The sequence below is a fragment of the Haliaeetus albicilla genome, chromosome 21 (genome assembly GCF_947461875.1).
Source record: "Haliaeetus albicilla chromosome 21, bHalAlb1.1, whole genome shotgun sequence".
NCBI classification, from domain to species: Eukaryota; Metazoa; Chordata; class Aves; order Accipitriformes; family Accipitridae; genus Haliaeetus; species Haliaeetus albicilla.
In genome coordinates this window covers 19,113,777-19,134,302 of record NC_091503.1, presented here as the reverse complement: position 1 = coordinate 19,134,302, position 20,526 = coordinate 19,113,777, and the positions used below count along the sequence as shown (strand labels likewise).

General features: G+C 41.4%; 1 long non-coding RNA gene across 4 annotated transcripts in view; it reads right to left on the bottom strand.

Moving 5' to 3' along the window:
- The window catches only part of LOC138690327 (uncharacterized), a 137,760-nt gene extending 117,674 nt beyond the window's left edge, over positions 1-20,086 (bottom strand). For 2 of the 4 annotated variants that reach the window (XR_011329159.1, XR_011329160.1), the window contains exon 1: positions 17,738-20,086. This is a non-coding gene — a long non-coding RNA (uncharacterized lncRNA). The remainder of the gene's footprint in view (positions 1-17,737) is intronic. The other 2 variants (XR_011329162.1, XR_011329161.1) reach the window with 2 other exon arrangements.
- Positions 20,087-20,526: the final 440 nt, after the last annotated feature.

Genomic DNA, 20,526 nt, shown 5'->3' with positions numbered 1-20,526 from the left:
CCTGCTCTGACTCTGCCAGCGGAGAGGTTGCGTGGTTATTTCTGCCCGGTTTTTCCCTCGAGGTTTTTGAACCGGGAAGGGAGAATACCGTGCGCGCAATAGTTGTGCTACCGTCCCTTTCAGTCGCAGTTTCCTAAGATACTTCGCTAAAAGAAAGGTGTGAATAACTATTCGTTCACGCTGCCACTAGGAAAAAAAAAAGACAAGGGGAAAAAATCAGAGTTCCAAGAATACAGAAAGACAAGTTAAAGGGAAGTAAAATTACGCATACACTATCAGTTTGCTCTTTCTCTTACTACAAAGACAACTCTACCACGTGAAGCAATACCAGCCATCTCCCCACCAGCTTTTTCCTATACAAAGCACCTCTATTGAAGGACGGCGCTCCATGGGATGGTGAGATGAAGAGTTCAGAGGAAAGGAAAGAAATACTCAAAATAATCAACGTATCAGGGCCAGGTTTTGCTCTGATGGGGGTTTGCATCTGTCTGAAGGAAAAGCAGTAGCATGGATCTTGTGCTGGTGCGAGTGTGCAGGGTCAGGTCCCTTTGCCTGTGGCTGACACCTGTGTTTGCCTGTCGAGTTCCTTTTTGGGCAGGTGAGGGTGCTGCTGGAGCTCCCTTTGCAACATGGTCAGAGTTGCTCCCTTTGTGAGCCTGTGTTTCTTCTACCCTCACATCTGATTTTGTATCTTCCTCTTGCCTTCCTCATTTTGTTCATCTGTTCCTCCGACATTGTTCTTCTTTCTGACCCAGTTTGCCTTCTCTCCAGCATACAGGGGAGTCACTAGTCTTTATCCCGTCCTCGCTGCACTGCAATTCTCTACACCGAAGAAGAATGTTCCATTTAAAATATTGGTCCTTGCTGCTGGACCACCAAAATTCTCATATTTCAAGTTGCTGTGTGAACATCTGGGACAAACAGCTTTCTCACAAAAAGCAAGATGCAGTTGACCGCTATGCCCTACACCTCCAGGGAGAAACCAAATACACACCTAGACCAAGAGGAGGATCCTCAGATAAGCCCCTAATATTCAATAGACAGGATTAGCTGGCAGAAACTGAGATGTCTCCAATTTTGAGGTGTTTGAACTCGACATCCAAATGGTTATACCTTGCGTAAGTCTCTGTTTTATGAACAGCCTGTGGTGCTGAGCCAGCGTGCGGCAGCAGCGCTCAGGAGCTCTTTCTTGTGAAGCTGCATTGTTTCCTAACTTGCTCTGTGCACACTTTTAATATTATCTCAAACGATGAAACTAAATTCAGTCCTTAGAGCTTTGCTTTAGCTGCCTGCCTCTGTCAATGTACCTCAGAACAAGCCAAATTACTAAATGGTGGGGGTACAATTGTGCTACACAATGTGATGCTTTGGCATGCGTTCAGGAAGCTTAATGCCAGGAAGGGCCAGTAAATAATGTCATCTGACCTCCTATATATACAGAACATTACATTTAATTACTGAGTGTAGTAGTAAGGGTACGGAGGGATCTTAAATGAAAAAACTGAATCACGGGCCTTCAACCTCCCTTTGTTTTTCTACATTAATTTTACATTTCAAAACAACTTGGCTGCTTTTCAACTGCTGTCAGAAGTGCTGGTTCCTTTGAGGAGCCAGTAAGTTCTTATTTCAGGCAGCACATCAAGAGAAACCATCATTTCTCTTCCCACCACAGGATCAGCAAGTACTGAAAAGGGACTTACTGATTGTATAAGCAACTACTGAAGAAATCCCAATTGGCAGAAGACTCACAGGTCTTAATGCACAAGGGAAAGTTTGGGGGCAGAGGGCATAGGGAGAAGGCAGGATTAATGAGGAGGGAGGGCTGCATACTGGGATGCTTTGCGATAGAAAAGTCTCTGCTGTGCAACCCTTCCCAGAATGGGAATAACAAAAATATTTCCCTCCTCTTTTTGAAAAAAAAAAACACAAAACAAACAAACCCAACAAACCCAAAACCAAAACATGAAGCATTTGATAAAACAAAGAGGCAACTTCTACAAAGTAAAACCAGTACCAATCATACACAGCAGGGACTCAATTTAGCACAGTGAATTTCCTCTCTTTTCCTGTTGTCTTGCAGATTAGGAAGGTACAGGATAAAGAGATCTTGTCAGGGATATTAACAGAGCTCTCCTGCCAAGACACCAAGATATCATACATAAGCTCTGGTCACAGCCTCTCCTTACCATGAAGCAGCCAGCTCTGGAGATGTGTTTCCAGCTGATAGATGCTATCTCGGAGAGGGTGAGGACAGAGCAGAGTTAGAATGTCTTACCTGGGTGTGTGACCCCCACGTGCCCTCACTCACAGCTACCCATTAACCCTTCTGCCTGGGATTTTATTCTGTGGAGTGATTTGTTCTGGAATAAAGACCTGGCTGATATATAAATAGCAGAATAAACTTGCCTTCTGCCAGCACATTCCCACTCCACTGATACTCTGTTTTCTCTTGTTCCTTCTGGGTTTTGTGTTTAACAGGCCATCTCTTATTTTTAATATTTGAACATCTCTGGTAGGTGCTAGATCCATTCTTCCTCTCCGGCAGTTTTAGCGTAAGAAGTGTTTTGTTTTGGAGGAGAGGAAAGTGGGAGAAAGAAAATGAATAAAGTAAACATAAACAAATTCAGAAAACAATTTACAAAGCACTGGGAAAATCTTCTCTCCTCCACCTGAGAGTATTTAGTGTGCTGTGGCAATATGCAGTGCCCAGCTACTATAGTACACTGATATGACTGCTTCTGCTATTCTGAGCCTATTTATATTCTGGAAGATACTAAAGCCAGCTAGTGATATGGAAGTTGATGATTATTGACAATGGCATCTCTGAGAGCTGCTTAGACTAGAGTCAAAAATCAGATAAGATCCAGCTGCAGAACTACAAACTGTAGAGAGTCCTGCTAGACACTAAAAACTTGCTTCTGAAGTTATACTCTCACCTAGCTGTGAGAGCCATTACCTTTCCTGTTACACTCTCTGGATGCCTAGAGCTAGAAACATGAGCTATTACAGTTGGAGTTACAGAGCCAAAGCTCTCAGGCTAGGACTACAAGGGATCACAATTCTCAGAAACACACTGTGTTACACTGTGACTTCCTCCACACTGGGAAATTAAACATACCTGGGGTCAAGTGGTATGCAATGCCAACATCCATCCTATTAAATGGTCCTTGATCCAGTGTATCTTCAGAACTGTGCCTGGGAGCTGCCTGGAAAAGTGCTAGCCGGCCAATGTAACAACTGCCAGAGACTGTTCTGACAATTGAACTTAGGACAATTTCGTTTATATTCAGAAAGCTTCCTTGACACTGTTTAAATTACTAGAGTGTACACAGTCTGGCTGAAACGATGTTTTCCTCACCTTTCTGACCAGTGTAATATTCCACCTTCTATCCTCTATATTATGTGCCTTTGAGTACACTGCCAAAATACTTAATTATCCCATGATTTGATACTTACCTGGTAGAAATGAGCTATTATAGTTATAAACAGACATATTAATTACAAAAATTCACTAAACTATACTCAGTCTGCTTGACACAAATACTGTGTTTTTATCACAATGGCTCTAGTGATTGGTAAGTCTCATGCTTTATGTATTCCTTTTCCCATAGGAGTTCCTGGAGGATCACCCCTTTGCAAAGGCAGTTCAGCCATTCTTTGGGAACACTTGTTTACTACAGCAGGTTGACAGGCAAAAGAGGAGAGAGAAGACTTTCCAATGGATAGCCCTTACGAGCTAGGAAGTCAGTGGACTACAAGTGCTCTCCAGCAATTAAGCTGCTCCTTGGAATATCCATGCCTCTCCTAGGATACCAGCATTCAGAAGAAAAAGATACTTCATGATCCTATAGGATACTGAACACAAGCACTAGATGGAGCAGCGGGCAAACTTCTGGACTCTTTCCCTGCTTATATTCAATCCATGAAGTTACCAGATAGCCCACTTGGAATCTGAGCTGTCAAGCTGGCTCCAGATCAGTACTTTGTAAAGACACAGGTGTGCCTTGTGTAGGGCTGAAACACTAGGCTATATTACATGACATTTTGGATTCAGTACAATGAATGCTGATGTGTAACTCGTGGCTGCATTCTTAGATATATTCTTAGATGTTTGTACATACTTCTTTGTCTAACAGTTTTAACCAGTATATACTCTTTTTGAAGATTTTCACTAAGTATCTATAATTCCACAGCATCCTGCTAGTCATTAGACTGCTGAGGGCTTCAGTCAACATAAAACAAAAGAAGACCTTTCTATTTAACTATGGATGGTGCATTGCACCTTGTCTGTCTTACAGAAATACCACAGCTTTGTCACAGCTGCCAGTCCACAAAGACTTTAGGCTTCCCTGGTGTTTGAAGATTTCCAATGTAAAGCATCCCTGACTTCAGAAAACTCAAAATGTGTACAGAGGGGGAGAAGTTTCCTTAAGGCATCTGTTTTGAGTTCCAGGCATTTCCCCAGTTGGAGAAAAAGTTATCTTGTTGGAGGGGAAAAAGCATATTGTTAGAAAACAGCCTCATGATACTTAAGGTAACTTGGAGCAAGAGGGGGTTGCTGACGTATACAGCTTTTAAGCATTTGGGAATGCCATTGTGAACTTCGGCTTTCTTTAAAGAACAAAAAATAGAAGAGGAGAGAGGATATTTCCACCTCTTCTCTTGACAAAAACAATCTTTGTAATGTCAACCAACAGCTAGTGCTGAGCTTATCACTCTCTCCGCTCTGCCCTGCTTTCCCACCTCAGTTCCCTGTTCTGGCTTCTGAAATTCACACCCTCTGGAGCTGATTGAATAATGGACTTTTCACTTCAGGCGCTGCATCAAATAAGTGACTAAAATCCTGTGGGTTGGATATGGAGTTATTCAATCTAGCTTCAAGACCCTACATTTTAAACTTAATTGTAAAAATGAAAAAAGGTCACTTTTCAAATGAAAAGTTAAACTGGATTGTTTAAAAAATGACACTTGTTCTAAGGCCTTACTCTTCCTTGTTTTTTCCCCTCTGGACTATTTATCAAAATCTATCCTAGTTTGCCAATTTCATGGCAAATAGCTTCAGTTTTCTAGAAACTGCAGATGTCCCTCACCAGATTACTAAGAAAATAACAGTAGAGTGTAAAATGTTTGCTTGAGAGCTATTTGAAGAATTATTCATGTCAGCAGGTAGTCATAAACCTTTATACAAACATCCGTACCACCAGAAAGCTGACGACAACCCCAAATTCTTCTCTTATTTTTTTCCCCACTGTCCCCTTTTCTAACATGCTTCCTAAATTCATCCAATGGTTTGCCCAGAATTCATCAGTCTGACTTCATGCCTAGCGCATGCTCCAAAGAGGCAGGAACAGCTTACAGCTTGGTTAGAAGGACTCAAAAAAAAGTTTCATTTACCCACATAAAACTGTTAGTTAGCTGAATTCAAGCATCAGCAGGCTAATGGCTTGGTTTATAGCTGCAAAAACAATTTATTTTGCATTTTAAGACCCCATGTAGCATCATGCTACATCTCTCAACAGCCCCAGTAGCATCTCTCAAGAGAGGCATCAGTGACTTTGGCTGCAAGGAAGAACCATTCCCAGCCCTCACAACAGTAATTACTGCTTCAGTCACCTTATTCTCCTTCTTACTCTGACACCTTCAGTCACTGGTAACAGGAATGGATGCTCAGGCAGCATATAGTGGTCAAATAGCTCATTCTCACCTCCTCTAGCACAGGTACCACAGGCAGTCACTGAGGAGGACAGACTACTGGACATAGGAGTTTGCCATCTTTATCTGTGCTTAAAGCTGGCCCTGATTCAAGGTGTGATGGCTGTACATGTTAACATGTGACAGCAGACATATTTTTAAACTGTATGCAAGATGTCTGTGTTAAAACCTGGGTCAGGGAAAGTTTGAAAATAAGCAAAGGAATGCTAACATCACACCTTAAATCCTACTCCAGAGAAATGCAAAAAGGCACTGTTAACCTGAGCCAAAAGCACTTGGTGTTGGAAGGAAATCCCATGCAAGAGTGGCTAAATTCACAGAAAAAGACCTCAAGTTATGCAAATCTGAATGACAATGTTGATCAAGAACAAGAACATCACTGTCACATAATGGGGAAAAGTAATTTGCAGATGGCAATATCCGCTGGCAGTATTGTTGAGAATAATTACTCTGAGGTTCAATTTAGTAATGATTATCACTGAGACCATTCTAAAGAAGAGAGGAGTATAGGATGTTAGCAGAGAAAAGTTTTAATTTTGCTACTTCATTAATAATGATTGGTATAATACCTTATTAATAATAATTTGTAGTTGTGTAGAGGCTTTAATTAAAAAGTCACTCTACAGAGAGACCTAATTGATTCTATGGAGAGACCTACACTAATTTTGAGGACATGTACAATAAATATTACACCACTTTCACATGCCTTTCCATTGGCTATACAGGAGACAAATCCTATTTCCATGATACACTCTCTCTGCAAAATTGCAGACCCAGATGTAAACAGGACTATGCTAAAACAGTGACTACACACACCATACTCTGTGTTGCTTAACATACACATATTATTGTAGTGTGCTCCTGTTTCAAATGACAATTGCTCTGAATTATGGTAAGGTATTTTAACTAAAGATTTTACATATGGAGACCAAAGTTAACATTTCCTGAACTTGAAAGCCATGCACTTATTTAGCAGTGTGTTATTTCACTTAATGGAATAATGAAGAGTCAAAGCAAAACCAGACTACCTGCACTTTTTGGCATCCTATGTAGCGTTGTCATCAAAATGATGCTGTGGCAAGGAGAATAGCTCAAGCACATCACCAAGCTCTGAAACAAGCTATGCCATTATGTGGAAGATCCCATGAAGCCCCAGTGACTGTTAAATTATTGAACATGAATTGCTTGAAAATGCAGTATTTCCAATAATGCCTTTGCAAAAGACTGAAATTTTGTTCACTACTATATGTTTCAAGCAATAACAAAACCAAAGCACAAAATCCTCGTGCACCAGCAGATTAAAAAGAGCCATGATAGTATAAAGTATTACTGAAAAATAAAATTAAGGATAATCTTGTATTAAAAGTTTGGATTCAGTGCATCCAGAAAGAAGAAAATCCTAAAATAAGAACCTACAGATTCATCTTCTGGTAGCATGAAATGTAAGTCATATCCCCATGTTTTTCATTATGGCCATCTACTCACTGGAGTCAAAATGATTTGGCTCACTGCTGTGAGCTCTGTTCTGTTATTATCAGAATAATAATTCCTTTCCTTTCCTTTCCTTTCCTTTCCTTTCCTTTCCTTTCCTTTCCTTTCCTTTCCTTTCCTTTCCTTTCCTTTCCTTTCCTTTCCTTTCCCCTTCCCCTTCCCCTTCCCCTTCCCCTTCCCTCTCCTTCCCTCTCCTTGCCTTTTATTAACTGTGCTTTGCTTTGAGATAGCAAAACAGCTGTTTTATTACTGTGACCCTGCCAGAAGTCTGTGATGCTGGAGAACTCAAACTGAAGGCCTGTCAATTTATGCCTAGCAACTTGTATACCCTGCATTTCATATTAACCAGTTTAATATGATTATGGACTTCATTTTCTCCCTGGTAGAGTATATCTTTTATTTAAGAAGAGGAGCATAGGTATTGCTGTTCTGCCTAGATGCCTCTTGGGAACTTTCTTTAACACCTAAAGCCTTTTACTGGCAACCAATTTGTTCTCTTAACAACAACAGGCTGGGAGTTGTAATAGATCCCATTTAGTCTTTTGAGAAACAACTAAATTCTGTGAGTTAACTTGTCTTCTTTTACCATCTAAGGAATATTGGCAGGCTGCAACCATTTTCCTCTGTTAGCCCTTGAAATGATTCTTCATGCTTTTGTCACATAATTAAAATTAGATTATTGCAACTCCCTGCTGGCTGGCCTTAGAGCTTTGTAAACACTCCAGCTGGCCCATAGGTTCACAGTGAAAGGGATGCTCTAAGCATATTCTTTCTTTGTCCTCTCTTCTCATCTGTGTTGAAATCACTGCACTTGCTAACTGCCAGCAGAATGTATTTGGTTATTGCTTTCTAAGGGCAGTGAACATAATGTAGAGACATTATGTGCCAAAGTCTCTCTCAAGCTTTGCTTGAAAGAGTCTGGATGCAAGAGCTTTCAATCTATTTTCTCTTTGTTGGTGAGGTCTCTTTTTGCTGAAAAGGAGAAGGGAAAGAAGGGGGAGGGAATGGAGGAGCACAGGCTCTCCTAATGCAGCATTCAAATGGAAAATGCATACAGCTACATGATTTCAAAACCAGGGACTGACTTTCATTGACCAGTATGCAAATGCCATGGACATTATGCAGTTTCTTCTTCTCCTATGACAAAATGACTCCCTTCCACCCCAAAAGATGAAAGCCATTTTGAAATAATAGCATCTCCCACTACAGCTAGGCTTTCTGAGTTCAGGAGGCTGCTTTCCTGGCTGACTTCTTTTTATGTCACATTTGCTTATGGACCATTACTCCCACATCCACATCCAGACAGTTCCATCTTATAAATCTTGTATGCAACATTGCAACTGTGTGAGATTTGCTTGATGAGCTTGTAGGGATTATTGTATTAAAGTTCTCAAGAGCCTGAATGACTAATTGTTAATGAGAGAGAACAATGCAGCGATAATGGCGCTTTAAAAGTAAGTAATACTAATGGCATAGTTTGTGTTTGGATGTGATTGCTCATCTTAGTGTCACATGTACAGATCATCTCTTAGTGTCCTCTGGTTTTATGGGCCTATAACCTCTCAGCTCTGTAATCAGCCAGTCAGTTAGCACTTACTTTGCTGAAGGAGAATTATAATGGTGAAGAAGCACAAACAGGCAGTAAAGCTGGCTATATTGAATTCTCCATAACTATCAGAGCCTCATCACCTTCACTGAGCCAAGAGTACATTTGTTAGAGTCAAGTTTTTACATAGTCTTGGCCAGCCAGTGTTACAAAACACTGACTATGGATGCAGAACCACAGTAGTGATACTATAGAATAGGAATGCTCCCCTTATTTGTGCTTCACCTTATCACTCATATTAATGATTTATGTTCCAGCATAGTCTCCTCTTTGCCCAGTCACTTTTTCTATGCTTTTTCTGTTCTGTCTAGTCCTTCGGGCACCAATATTTAGTTATACAGTACTGTTACTAGCCAGGGGCTTGATTTTAAATCCCTTGGACAGATTTCCAGAATGACTACTCCCCCATCCAGCTGAAAGTATGAGTGCTGCAGGTCTTTGGCAGCTCTGCAAATCAAGACTGCAGCTCCTAGAAGAACTCTGAAAACACAGTTGATTCTTACACTCAGCTTCCTGCCACAGTGCAGTTTGTGACTGCTGGCAGCCACAACATAACATAAGCTCCATTTCTTTTTCCCCCGTCCCATCAGGGCTTTTGCTAACATAAATACGTTACCACGTGTGAGCAAGTGCACAACACCATGGCTAATGCAGAGAACATCATCTCCTATGACAGAGATGATATTTGCTGTGCTCTGCTGCCTTCCCAGTGCAAACATTTCCGCTGGGGACCTCACCACTGCAGTGCTGGCATGCCACTGCCTTTGAACAGGGACGGTGCCAGCCTCCCAGACAGCCGTAAGCGTGCGAAGCCAAGACACCATGTATCAGGGCCTGTGCATGTGTCAAGGACAGGTTTCCCAGCCTGAAATGTCAAAGCAACTGTTTTTCCCTCAGGAGGTGCATTTGTCTCTATGGTGAAGAAAATGTATTATCACAAGTGTTGCCTTTGAGCTCAGAGCTGGATAAAGACCAGACACTGAATCCAGCAAAATTTCAACATCTCCCTCTTCAGAAACATTCACATCCTCTGACAATTTTTTTCTTCCAAGAACCAATTTGCTTCCAAAAGGAGCAAGCTGAATAGTGACCAACACAGTCCGTGCTTCCAGACTTCACATGACAACTGCTTGGAAAGCAACACTTAAAGTTTTTTCTACTGAGGACTACTCTCAAACCTAGTGCCCTTGTTAGCCATCTACAAATGTTTTCTGGTCATGACCCCATTGCAAATTGGGACTCCGCTTCTGGTGAGCCCTTGACCCCAAATATTGGCACAGATAAATGGCCTCTAACTGGGCTCTATACTTTGCTCCTAACGTTACAGACCCCACACAGAGACACAACCCCTAGTTTCAGACCTACGGATGTAGAGTACTTTGGTTTGCTTCAGCCCGCTGCCGGGGGCTTGCAGAGGGCTGTGCAATGCTGCTGCTGCCGCTGACTCCCGAAGGCATGAAGGCGGCCAACTGATTTCAGCAGGCCGGCAAGACAGCTAGGAGCCCTGCTCCTGACCACATACCACCTTCGCTCTGGGGCTCAGCTGTTGACTCTGACTGTGTTAGTTACTGCTGAGAGCCAAAGGAGTCGGGACCCACAGGGTATTTAACACTTAAAACATCTTGCAGTGCTGCAGAAATGCAGGCTTGTGGAATAAAACAGACAGTTAAGCAGAAGGAGATGGATACTTTATCACTTGACTAAAATGGGCAAGGGGAAAATCTCCAGTTGTCTTTCACAAGTAATTTCATGTTATTTCTCCTGTGTTGCTGTCATCATGTTTTTCTCTGTCAAAGTAGCAGGAGGGAGGGTGGTACGGGGTTTTTGTTTCTTTTTTTTCTAAATTAGGACATCTGGGCAGTGACCCAATCAAAGCCTCATCTCGCTAATATAAGTCTGTCTGACCATAACTTTCATATTCTAATTTTCATTCACAGGCAAAGACTATGTATTCTCCAAGTATTTTTACTCTGTCATAATCAAAATACAAATTCTAGCTTAACTTAAAATAGACATGTCAGAAACACTTGACATGACCTGCATGCCTGTCAACAAGTGATAATCAAATTTCCTTGCCATACTAAAGTTGGGCAGGAGACATTTCTTTTTTAAAAAAAACCAAACAACCTATCTGGTTTCCATATCATGTTGAATTTCAGAGACACAATGGGAGTTTTTCTTTTATGCGAAGGAATTAAAAAGGAGTATGAGCGGTTAAAGGGATGTCTGCTGAAGCTGGGATGAAGGTAGGAGGCACACTTCTCTTTGAAACAGCCTACATGCAGTGTTACTGAAACTTAAAGAGCAGAGGGGGGGATTATTTTTCTGCTTTTTCTGTTTATTTATTATGTAAATGCAGTTTCCCTTGTATAAATATTTAGCTTCTCCCTTTCTCTCTGCAAATCAAACAGCAGCAGGGGTAGAAAAGCAGGGAATGCAATTGTAAAATTGGCATTACAGTGGATTTGTGCAAGTTTGAGAGCAGAAACAAATTGGAGTGCATTTGTTATGAAGGTAAAACCCAAACTGACACTGTCCCTTACAAAATTACTGGAAAAGAAATAACACAGTTCCAAAAGGAAACTTCAGACAGAGAAGTTTCTTTTAAAAGAGTACAGTGCTAACATAGCAATGTTCTGCAGAAGAAGGAGGGAAGACAAAAGTGTAAGGAAGGAAAAGTTATTCCAGCCACTTTCTGCACAGGCTTCCTCTGGAAGTGTTTGCCAGAAACAAAGAGCACGTTCCAGCAATATAAACAAATAGGCCTGTGCAGTACATGGTTAAAATTATCAATGTCTCACTAACTTGTGATCCAGACTAAGCAGGGCATTAAAAAATCCAAAAGAGCACAGCATCTTCTATTCCTGAAGAGACCGAAAGAGTACACTGACATAACAGTTTCCAACAGCTGTCATAACAGCCTGCACAGGGTCATGCTGGAGCTGATGGACAACAGCCTCTTGCACACAAGAGCGCTGGAGCCATGCTTCGTGGGGCTGCGTGTTGCCAGGTTCAGCTCTGGTTACCGTGTACAGCATATCACAGCTTAATCCTTCTGGGATTGTCTGGGTCCTCCTCTGAGGGGTTCTCCCGCATGTCCTTTTCTGGTTTTGCCAAGGCAGAGGAATGCTTGTCCCTGCCTCCTTCATTTGATTTTGCCTGTTTCAGCTTCTCACACAAAATGGCCCTCCTCACCCAGAGGCGTGATGAGATGTGTGGAAGAGGACTTTTCCTTTCCACACTAATTGCATTGGTTTGGGGTGTAAAAGTTCCAAATCTCTGATAAATACAGCACTGTGAACAAAAGCATCTGGTTGTCGTGACATTGCTGCTCTAAGAAATGGACTTACTGGGTTAAAAACTGAGACACTTCTTATTTATTTGAATAACCTCCCACTAAGTTTAATGCAACTGTACTGAGAGGAAACTATAGTGAGGACTGCAGAACAGAAAAGCTCACAATTATCAAATAATTATCCCAGGAAGCCTCCTGCTGTGGAGAGACTGTTGCCCCTGATACCAAGAGACAGGAGAAAGACCAGGACACAGACAGCTTCGGCATCCCTCCTTGCCTAGCCTTCACCTCAGCTCTGGGCAGACTGCTGTTCCTCTCTGAAAAGCCCCTCCATGGGAAAGGACCACTGCAACCCGCCCCAGAATACTTCAGCAGGGTAAAATGGTGGGCAAGCTGCCCACAAACACGCATGGTGAAGTAAGGAAAGTAGATACCAGGCCTCCTCAGCTGATGGATATTCCAAAATAAATGCTGCAGGAAGAGACCCTGCTCCTGTCCAGCAGCACAGCTTCAAGAGGGACGTTCTGCACCACAAAATTCCCTGACCAGGTGTTGCCATGGGCCGTTTGCAGATACAATCTCAGGACGCCTTGACTGTTTGCTGTGGATTGACAGTGTGGGTGAAAGAGTGAATTCTGAAGATCAGTTCACTTGTCCTCTCTTTGTATGCAGTCTGAGGGACCTGGAGTCTGGGTCTCTGTAAGTCTAAGAAAATGGCAAACACCATGTAATTTCTGGGTGGGGAACATGAGAATGGCACCTCAGGGAAGCTGAGGAGCATAAAAAACCCCAACTTTTTTGGTAGAGATCCCACCTGGATTCTGACTCTTAGACAAAAACAGATTTGCAATGCAAAAGACAGATTTTAGAGAAGTCTGAGTGCAGAAGGCTAGGAAAGGTGTCAGATGTCTGATATAAACTATGGTCTGAAAATAGTGAAAGGAGTATGGATAAAGATGATGCTAGAGGTGTTAACCAGTCTTCTGATTATTTGTCTTTGCAGATGGCAATTTGTGTCATCGTAATTTTTAAGTTGCTTCCGGACTTTTCCCTTTCTGTTCCTTCAGCTGTCCCTTGTTATCCTGATGCTGGACAACACACTAATGCCCCCTGATGTGCCAAATATGGAAAGAACCAGTTGCATATGCCATCCTTTACTGGAGGGGATAAAACCTCCAAAAAGCAGCAGGAATGGTAAACCTTTTAACCTTTTCTTCTTGCCTCTTTCTCTCCCAAACTGACTGTGCGATTGCATTTACAAGGCAGAATTAACACCTGGGACAACACAGAGTCAGTGGATGAGGAACTCATATTCTAAGCAAATGATGCGGAGTAGCTGCAAGTCTTTTGGTACCCGACTATGATGACGCTTTCAAGATAATTTCCTACTGAAGGGAACTGAACTATTGGAGATTACACATACTGCATGCTCAATTTGCACACTTCCAGAAAAATTCCCTATTAGGCAATTGTAAAATGCATGTGTTTCAACCATTTCCCTAGCACTAGTATAAACAAAAATAAGGGGAAAAGGCTGCAAGAGGACGAGTCACAGAAACTGGGGATTAGTGGAAGGAATATGAAACCATGAAAGGTGTATATGCCCATATTTTCTGTAATGCTCACAGCAACTGCCAAGTAAGCAACTGGACACTCCTAGTATGACTAATGGTGTAACTACGTAAGGATTTATTTCCACTGGAGTTTTTGAAAGTTAGATCAAAACAAACCACACAGTTTAAAATAGAAATGCTCACTATCTGCTGTCAACTGCAGCAGACTATTTCAGCACCTGTATGACTTTAAGCACACACACAATTCTGTTGAATGAGATGTAATGCTTAAAACTATGTGCTCACATTAACTGTTTTGCTGAAGTAGGGTCTCCATCTGTCTGTACAGAGCTGCACATCCAAAGTCTTTGCAACTTTACTTTGCAGACATTAGTTTTGGCCCCATGGGAAGCTATTTATAAATATCTGAATTAATTAAATCAGATCTGTACAGCAGAAAAAGGAATCAACGAAATATGGTCACTATGGCAACAAATATTTCCTGGATGTAGTTTTGCTTCTAATCACCAATGGCCTCCCCATGTTCCTAACAACGGAAAAAGTTGTCGGGCTTTTCTTGTTTGTTTGTTTGTTCATATTGAATGTGTTCCTACAGAGTAAGACGATAAATGTAATGTCCAAGAGATTTAGACAAAGGTCCTTTTTCAGTAGTATTTTACACTAGTTTAAAAATTCTTAAGAACTTGAAATGGGGATCCATTGTTTTCCCTTCTTCTTACCACCCTCCCGCCTCCCTGGTACAGCGAAAGCCTCTGCTACGCTGAGAAATTCCATGGGCTCCGACTCTGAACTCAGATATTAAAGTCACCCCTTCACCACTAACATCAGCTGAAAGCAAGGACAGAAAAATGATGGCACAAAACAAGCTGTTGTTTTCAACAGACAGTCTTGGCTGACCCCTGTTTCCACACTAAACAAAAATAGAAAATAAAAGGTGCCGACACTATGCGAGACCCCATCTGCAAAATATGCTCCTGGCCATGTCAATCACAAAATGAGGCCCTACAGGCAGTACATGGTGGAAATGTCCAAATCATGTCTGTGCGTAGTCTCTGAAATCGCTGAACGTGGCCACAACCTCCTTGGAGTTTTGCAAATGTCATGCTTTGTGGATTGAGTCTTTGGTGGGTTGTAGATATCTCAGAGGGTTTTGTGAGCTTGTCTGCGCTTTGGTGGAGCTCAAAGATACCATGGGGTTGTCTGAACTTTCTTTCTTTTTCTTCTTTTTTCTTGAGTAGGTAAACCAACATTTAAACAATGGTTTCAAACACCAATCTTTCCTATTGCCACATGAGAGAAAAGCAATCCTTTCCATGCCCTGACTGTTAGAAAAGTTAGTTCACTGTCTTGTTAGCTGCGCAAGAATCCACGTTAGCGCTCAGACAAGTGGTGAAAAAGTACACATGCTTATGATTGTCCCAGTCATGGGAGAAGCTTCAGTGGGAGCTGAGACCTTTTTTAGACACTGATATCAATCAGGGCTCTGTATGAAATCAGCTTTCATAACTCCCAGTGTGCCTGACCTTGCCAGTCTCACATGAACAATTAAATAGTTAATATTGATCTTTAAGTGTCTCTTCACAGTTACCTGTGTCTATTCAGATGTGTGGTTTTAGACTGAGATCACACTCCAATGCAGATTTATTTATTTAATTATTATATGATATTTTGGAGAATAGAAGAGAAATCTGTTTCTGCAAGAGAGGAATTAGGTTTGTAAAGCTCAAGCCACACCCTCTGCACAACCAAAACTGCAGCAGAAGCTGTACAGAGATGAGATGCTGCAGCAAAGGAAATGCATGGTTAGCCTCTGATTTGCAAACTTTGGGGTTTGGTGGGTTGTTTTTTTTTTTGCATTGATGCAAGCAATTCATGCGAGCAAAAGACCTATAGCTGAAATAAGGTATTTAGAAAATCAATAACAAAATGCTGCAGCTGACATGACTACTCTCCCTCCAGTCTTTAGCTTTCAAGCCCCTCCTGACACAAGACACCTTCTGGGGACAGCAGAAAGAGCAAAGGAAACTAATGACCTCTCACCCAGATCGGCACCCACAGCAGCAGTACCAGCGCGCTAGCCCAGGCTGCTCTGGGAGCTTACAGCTGGACTTTGGGCATTATATTACATTATTTTATTTATTAATACAGTTTTTAAAAAGCAAATATTTCTAGTAAAATTAAGTGCTACCAGACTTGTCCTATATTAAAGAATAAGCTCACTTTCCCCATAAGTAAGTAGTTCATACAAATCTGAAGTCCTTTATGGTTGGATTGAGAGGGTACCCCCACCCCCAATGTGGCTGTTTGTTAATGGGGTGACAACTGCAATGTAGGGTTATCTGACGTTTGTATGCTAATGCACATGCTGTTTAAAAAAGAATAATGGAATGTAAATAAATGCAAAGGAATCCTGGGGATAGAAGATCTATGAAGAAACCACTTAATGAAAAACACATGTATTGCTCCGTATTGTGTCACTGACCATATATATATGTTAATTCTTCTAAGCCTCATTTGCCTAACAGCATGGAAACTGCCAGCATTTTAAGAACTGCTATCAGATAACTTGAAATTATATTAGACAGACCATACAAACAGCAAACAGGCTCTAGTGACTGTATTCTTTAATCCAATCTTATGAGGTGCAGCGTGGTTTTGCTATGCATAGACTTTAAGATGGCTAGACACGACCTGAGTCCCTAAACTTCTGTGGTAAGAGAAGTTACACAGCATATTGCAAAGACGGAGCTCTGACAAATTTCACGTGACGAGGACTGATCTGACATTTTAATTTATACCCTTGCCAGTACGGGGGGGTTGTTTTTCCCTGCTTCTATCTTCTTGTACTTTGCTGTCAATTCTAAATTAGTCAGGTGAGAAAACTGTTGCGTAATACCTGGATTTCACTTTTAGGACTGTTTTCCTGACACTTCCAGGGTCACGGCAGTACAGAGAAACCCCAAGCCAGAACTCCCTGTGCTACATGCCAATGCAAAACAGTCACAGAGAGAGGCGGTATGGATCTGAAATGCAGAGATACTCTGAAATCTTGAAGACACTTATGCATGTACTGTACTCGTTATAAGGAGTTTCATTATTTTCAAGGGGCCTTCTCACATGTTTAAGAAGATGCCTATTAGACAGGATGACAGCACAGACAAAACTACTGAAACTTATACAGGATGCTTTTACAGAACAGGGAAGAGAACAGAACAAACCCCCCAGAACAAACTCTGTACTTCCAGCACACAACCATGCATCCTTTCGCAAAGATTTCCTCCCCTTAAGTAAGATTATGAAAATATTTTCCCATCCCCCTGCATATAATATCAACTTTAAACAATTCCTCTTACTGACTAGCATTCACATGAACTTCTAATCTGGTTGCATTTAGCTTCTCTATTTTTTTCAAGCTAAATGCCCCCTACCCCCATTTTAATAAAACCTGATTAACACGCTTGAGAGTCAAACATGAACAAAAATCTCCCATTCCCTCCAAAGTATGGCATTCATGAAGATATCATGAATAAGTAAACATTCTCTAGTGTTCTGTTTCTTTTGTCTAGCTTATTGGTGTTGAGAAACCTTCTTCTTCATTTATTTATGTTGGTATTTTATTTCCTTACTGAGTTTCAAAGATGAACAGAGAAAAATAAATACCAAGGAAACAGCTGATAGGCTGAAATGACCAAGTATTTTCCCAGGGAGGTTAAAAAAAAAATGCTTTAATACTAATTTTTTGTTGTCTCATTATTTCATTTAATACACCTGCTTTCAATATGGAATGCATGACAGTCTGTGTATGACAGTAGCTAGCAAGCCGGTATAGTAAAATCCTGTTTATTAATGTGCAGGAATCCAATTTCTTCTCATAATTCTGATTTAATGATATTGGATTTTAGGCCCCTAAATTACTATTGTGCTTTGAAGTGAGGCAATCCTGCCTAGTCCAGGCTTATTGAAATGGCAGAATATGTACAGATCAGACAGCAAGTCAGTTTTGTACAGACCTCACCAAGGTCCCAGACACACTGCTGCACCAGATCCAATATTTCTTACCTTTTCCAAATTCCCTAGGGAGACAGTGCACTGCAACATACTTGTAGTTCCTAATGGGAAGGCAATGTGCAAGATCAGGTCAGCAACTGGAATGACTCTTGCTTACCTGACCTCGCTAAACCCCCTAACAGATCTTGGTAGAACGATCAAATCTCAGAAAAATTATTGCTCAGACTCTAATTTTAAAAAGTAATGAATTGGTAAGCCTCAGTGAAAAATTAATGGACCCTGACAGATACTAATTGGGTAGGCAAAATACTTATCTTAGGACTGAAGACACAGTGTCTTCAGTGTCTTCTACATTTTGTGTCTTAGAAAATCCAAGCACTATACCTAAGTCTTACATGCAACTACCACCAAATTTTAATTGTTTCATGTTGACAGGGTCCATTTTTCAAAGCCATGAGAATTCTTTGGTAGAATGAAATCTGATTTGATCCTTGTACATGGCTAACCAAAGGGCAATGTGATACGTTTTCTGCAGCACTGTTAACATACAGCTGTAGTGTCTGAGGAAAGGTCCTTTCCAGAGGTGAAAATGGAGGCATTAGAGCATGACATGTTTTCTGTGTCCTACTTCATAACCTCACACCTTAGATGAACTGTGAAACTTAAGATTAAGGGACAAACATCACAAACCAGCCCAACAGTACTATTTTTATTCTCATGACAGAGTCAGAAGGGTTTTTTTAACTTCTTTTTAAAGGCAAAAGTCATATCTTTTCCAACCAAGGACAATAAAGGCTATAAGAATGCTTAAAAACCTCACATTACCTTACTGGGTTGCAGCAATGAGTGTGTGGATGCTATGTTGGCGCAACTCCCACTGCTCAAGCGGTAACACGCTCAAATTTCCACTTGCACTGCAAAACAAAAAAAAACCCCACAACCTGCTGCATCATTTTGAAGCTGTAGTCCTCACGGCTAGGATCTTACAGGTTAAACAGAATTTTTGACAGAATTTGACTTTTAAATTTGTAGGATAAATATAGAAAGCAATAGTGATTCAGTGCAGACAGAGCTCCTCCCTTCTGAGTCGCTTCTGTTCGGGTATCGCAGGAAGATGGGAGAAGTGCTGTATACCTGCAGGTGTCACCTTACCAAGAGAACACACTACAGAGATCCTGACCTTTTGGAGGGGTGCGAAGGAAACCTCCACGATCTTTCTCAGCTGGAAGTTTGTTTCACTTTAGGGTTCAGGCCAAATTCTAATCTAGCTCATTCTACCTACCAAAAAAAAAAAAAAAATCCCAGCCAGAAAAAAATATCTCTGAACCAGAAAAGATAATCTGCCCTGATGGTCCTTGAAGAAGAGGAATGCTGTGTCACAGCGGAGAGCTAGCTGTACCACAGGAGCAGGTGGTGAGACTCAGTGCAGGCTAGTAAATCTCTCCAAGATCCTTCTGGAATGAAGGCACCAAACTACCATCACATGTTGCTGCTTTTTTTAACAAATCATGTCTAATCCAAAAAGTGGAACCACCTAAAAGCTATTGTTGTCTTAGAGCTATTTTTAGTTGGGGAAACCAAGACTGCAAAGTAAACTGGATATTAAGAAGCTCAGACTAAAAATACTTGACAGCAACATATGATACCTTTGAATCAGAAAACATGGTTGAACAAGTAAACAAGCTACGTACTCCTACAACACAACTCATCATTACATTATGGATGAGACTGGCAATATACTGCCTATCCTAAGAGAGGACAGCACATAAATGGGATGACCTCTCCCTAAAGTCCATCTTCACTCCTAAATGCTCTAGCACTTGCAAAAGAAGTCTCAAGCTCTAGTCTGAGTGCCCGAGTCACAACATGAAGGACTCCTCCATGGCCCTAGCAAAAGACGCTCGGTGAAGAAGACAGAGCACAAATCTAATCCATCCTCTCTTCCTCTACGTGCCTTTGTGCCCCAGATACATTCAAGGCAAAGGAGAGGACAGGTTTGTGGAGCAGTTTTCCCTCTCTTTCTCTGCTCACTCTGTGATTAGCAGACGTGTCCCTGGGTAAGGACTGAGAACACTGAAACCTACCTTTTTCTCTTAATGAAAAGTAGGCAAGGGAACATTTTGGACTCCGTTTTAATTGCCTCAGCGGTTACATGAAAGCCAAGATCCTTGCAAACTCAGTTTCCCCAGTACAAGCAATGCAAGAAGAACTAAGTCCTTTAAAAAAAAAAGTGTTGGGTTGAACTTGGCAGATGAGGATGTGGTATCTCCTGGCCACAAACCAGAGCCTTTCAGCTCTCTGACAGGAAAGTGTAAGTCACTCCTCTGGAGGGCTGAGAGTGCACGAGGCCACAGAGAAGGCAATTCCTGAATCCAGAGCTGCAGTACTAGGATATTCATGTGACAGGTAATTAGTTGCTCACTAAGAACTTTCCCCAGTAGCATTCCTCCAACATGGCTTAAGAATTGGAGGGGCTGAAGTGTGTTTGAATGATTTCTTCTCTGCATTTCTATCCACCTATCCACATTTTTTTTTTCTTTTCTACTAACCTACTTCTACTAATAGATGTGCACTGTTCTGTGAGGCTAACATCTAGCATACAGCTTGTCGACTGTCAGTTTAATCCCTTGTAATAATAACTGACTAGGGTTTAGTGGCTCTGTCTTTCACCAGCACCCCCATATTTCTGTTTCTTTTTTTCCTGCTTATATTGGCTGAAGGCCAGATGTAACCTGATGTAATTTGGTTTAGCTTCTTTGCTTTTAGCAGTGCTCCACCAATTTAGACTGGCTGAGAATTTTTTTCTCAGCAATATGCTTTGTACCAGGACTTCTATTCTG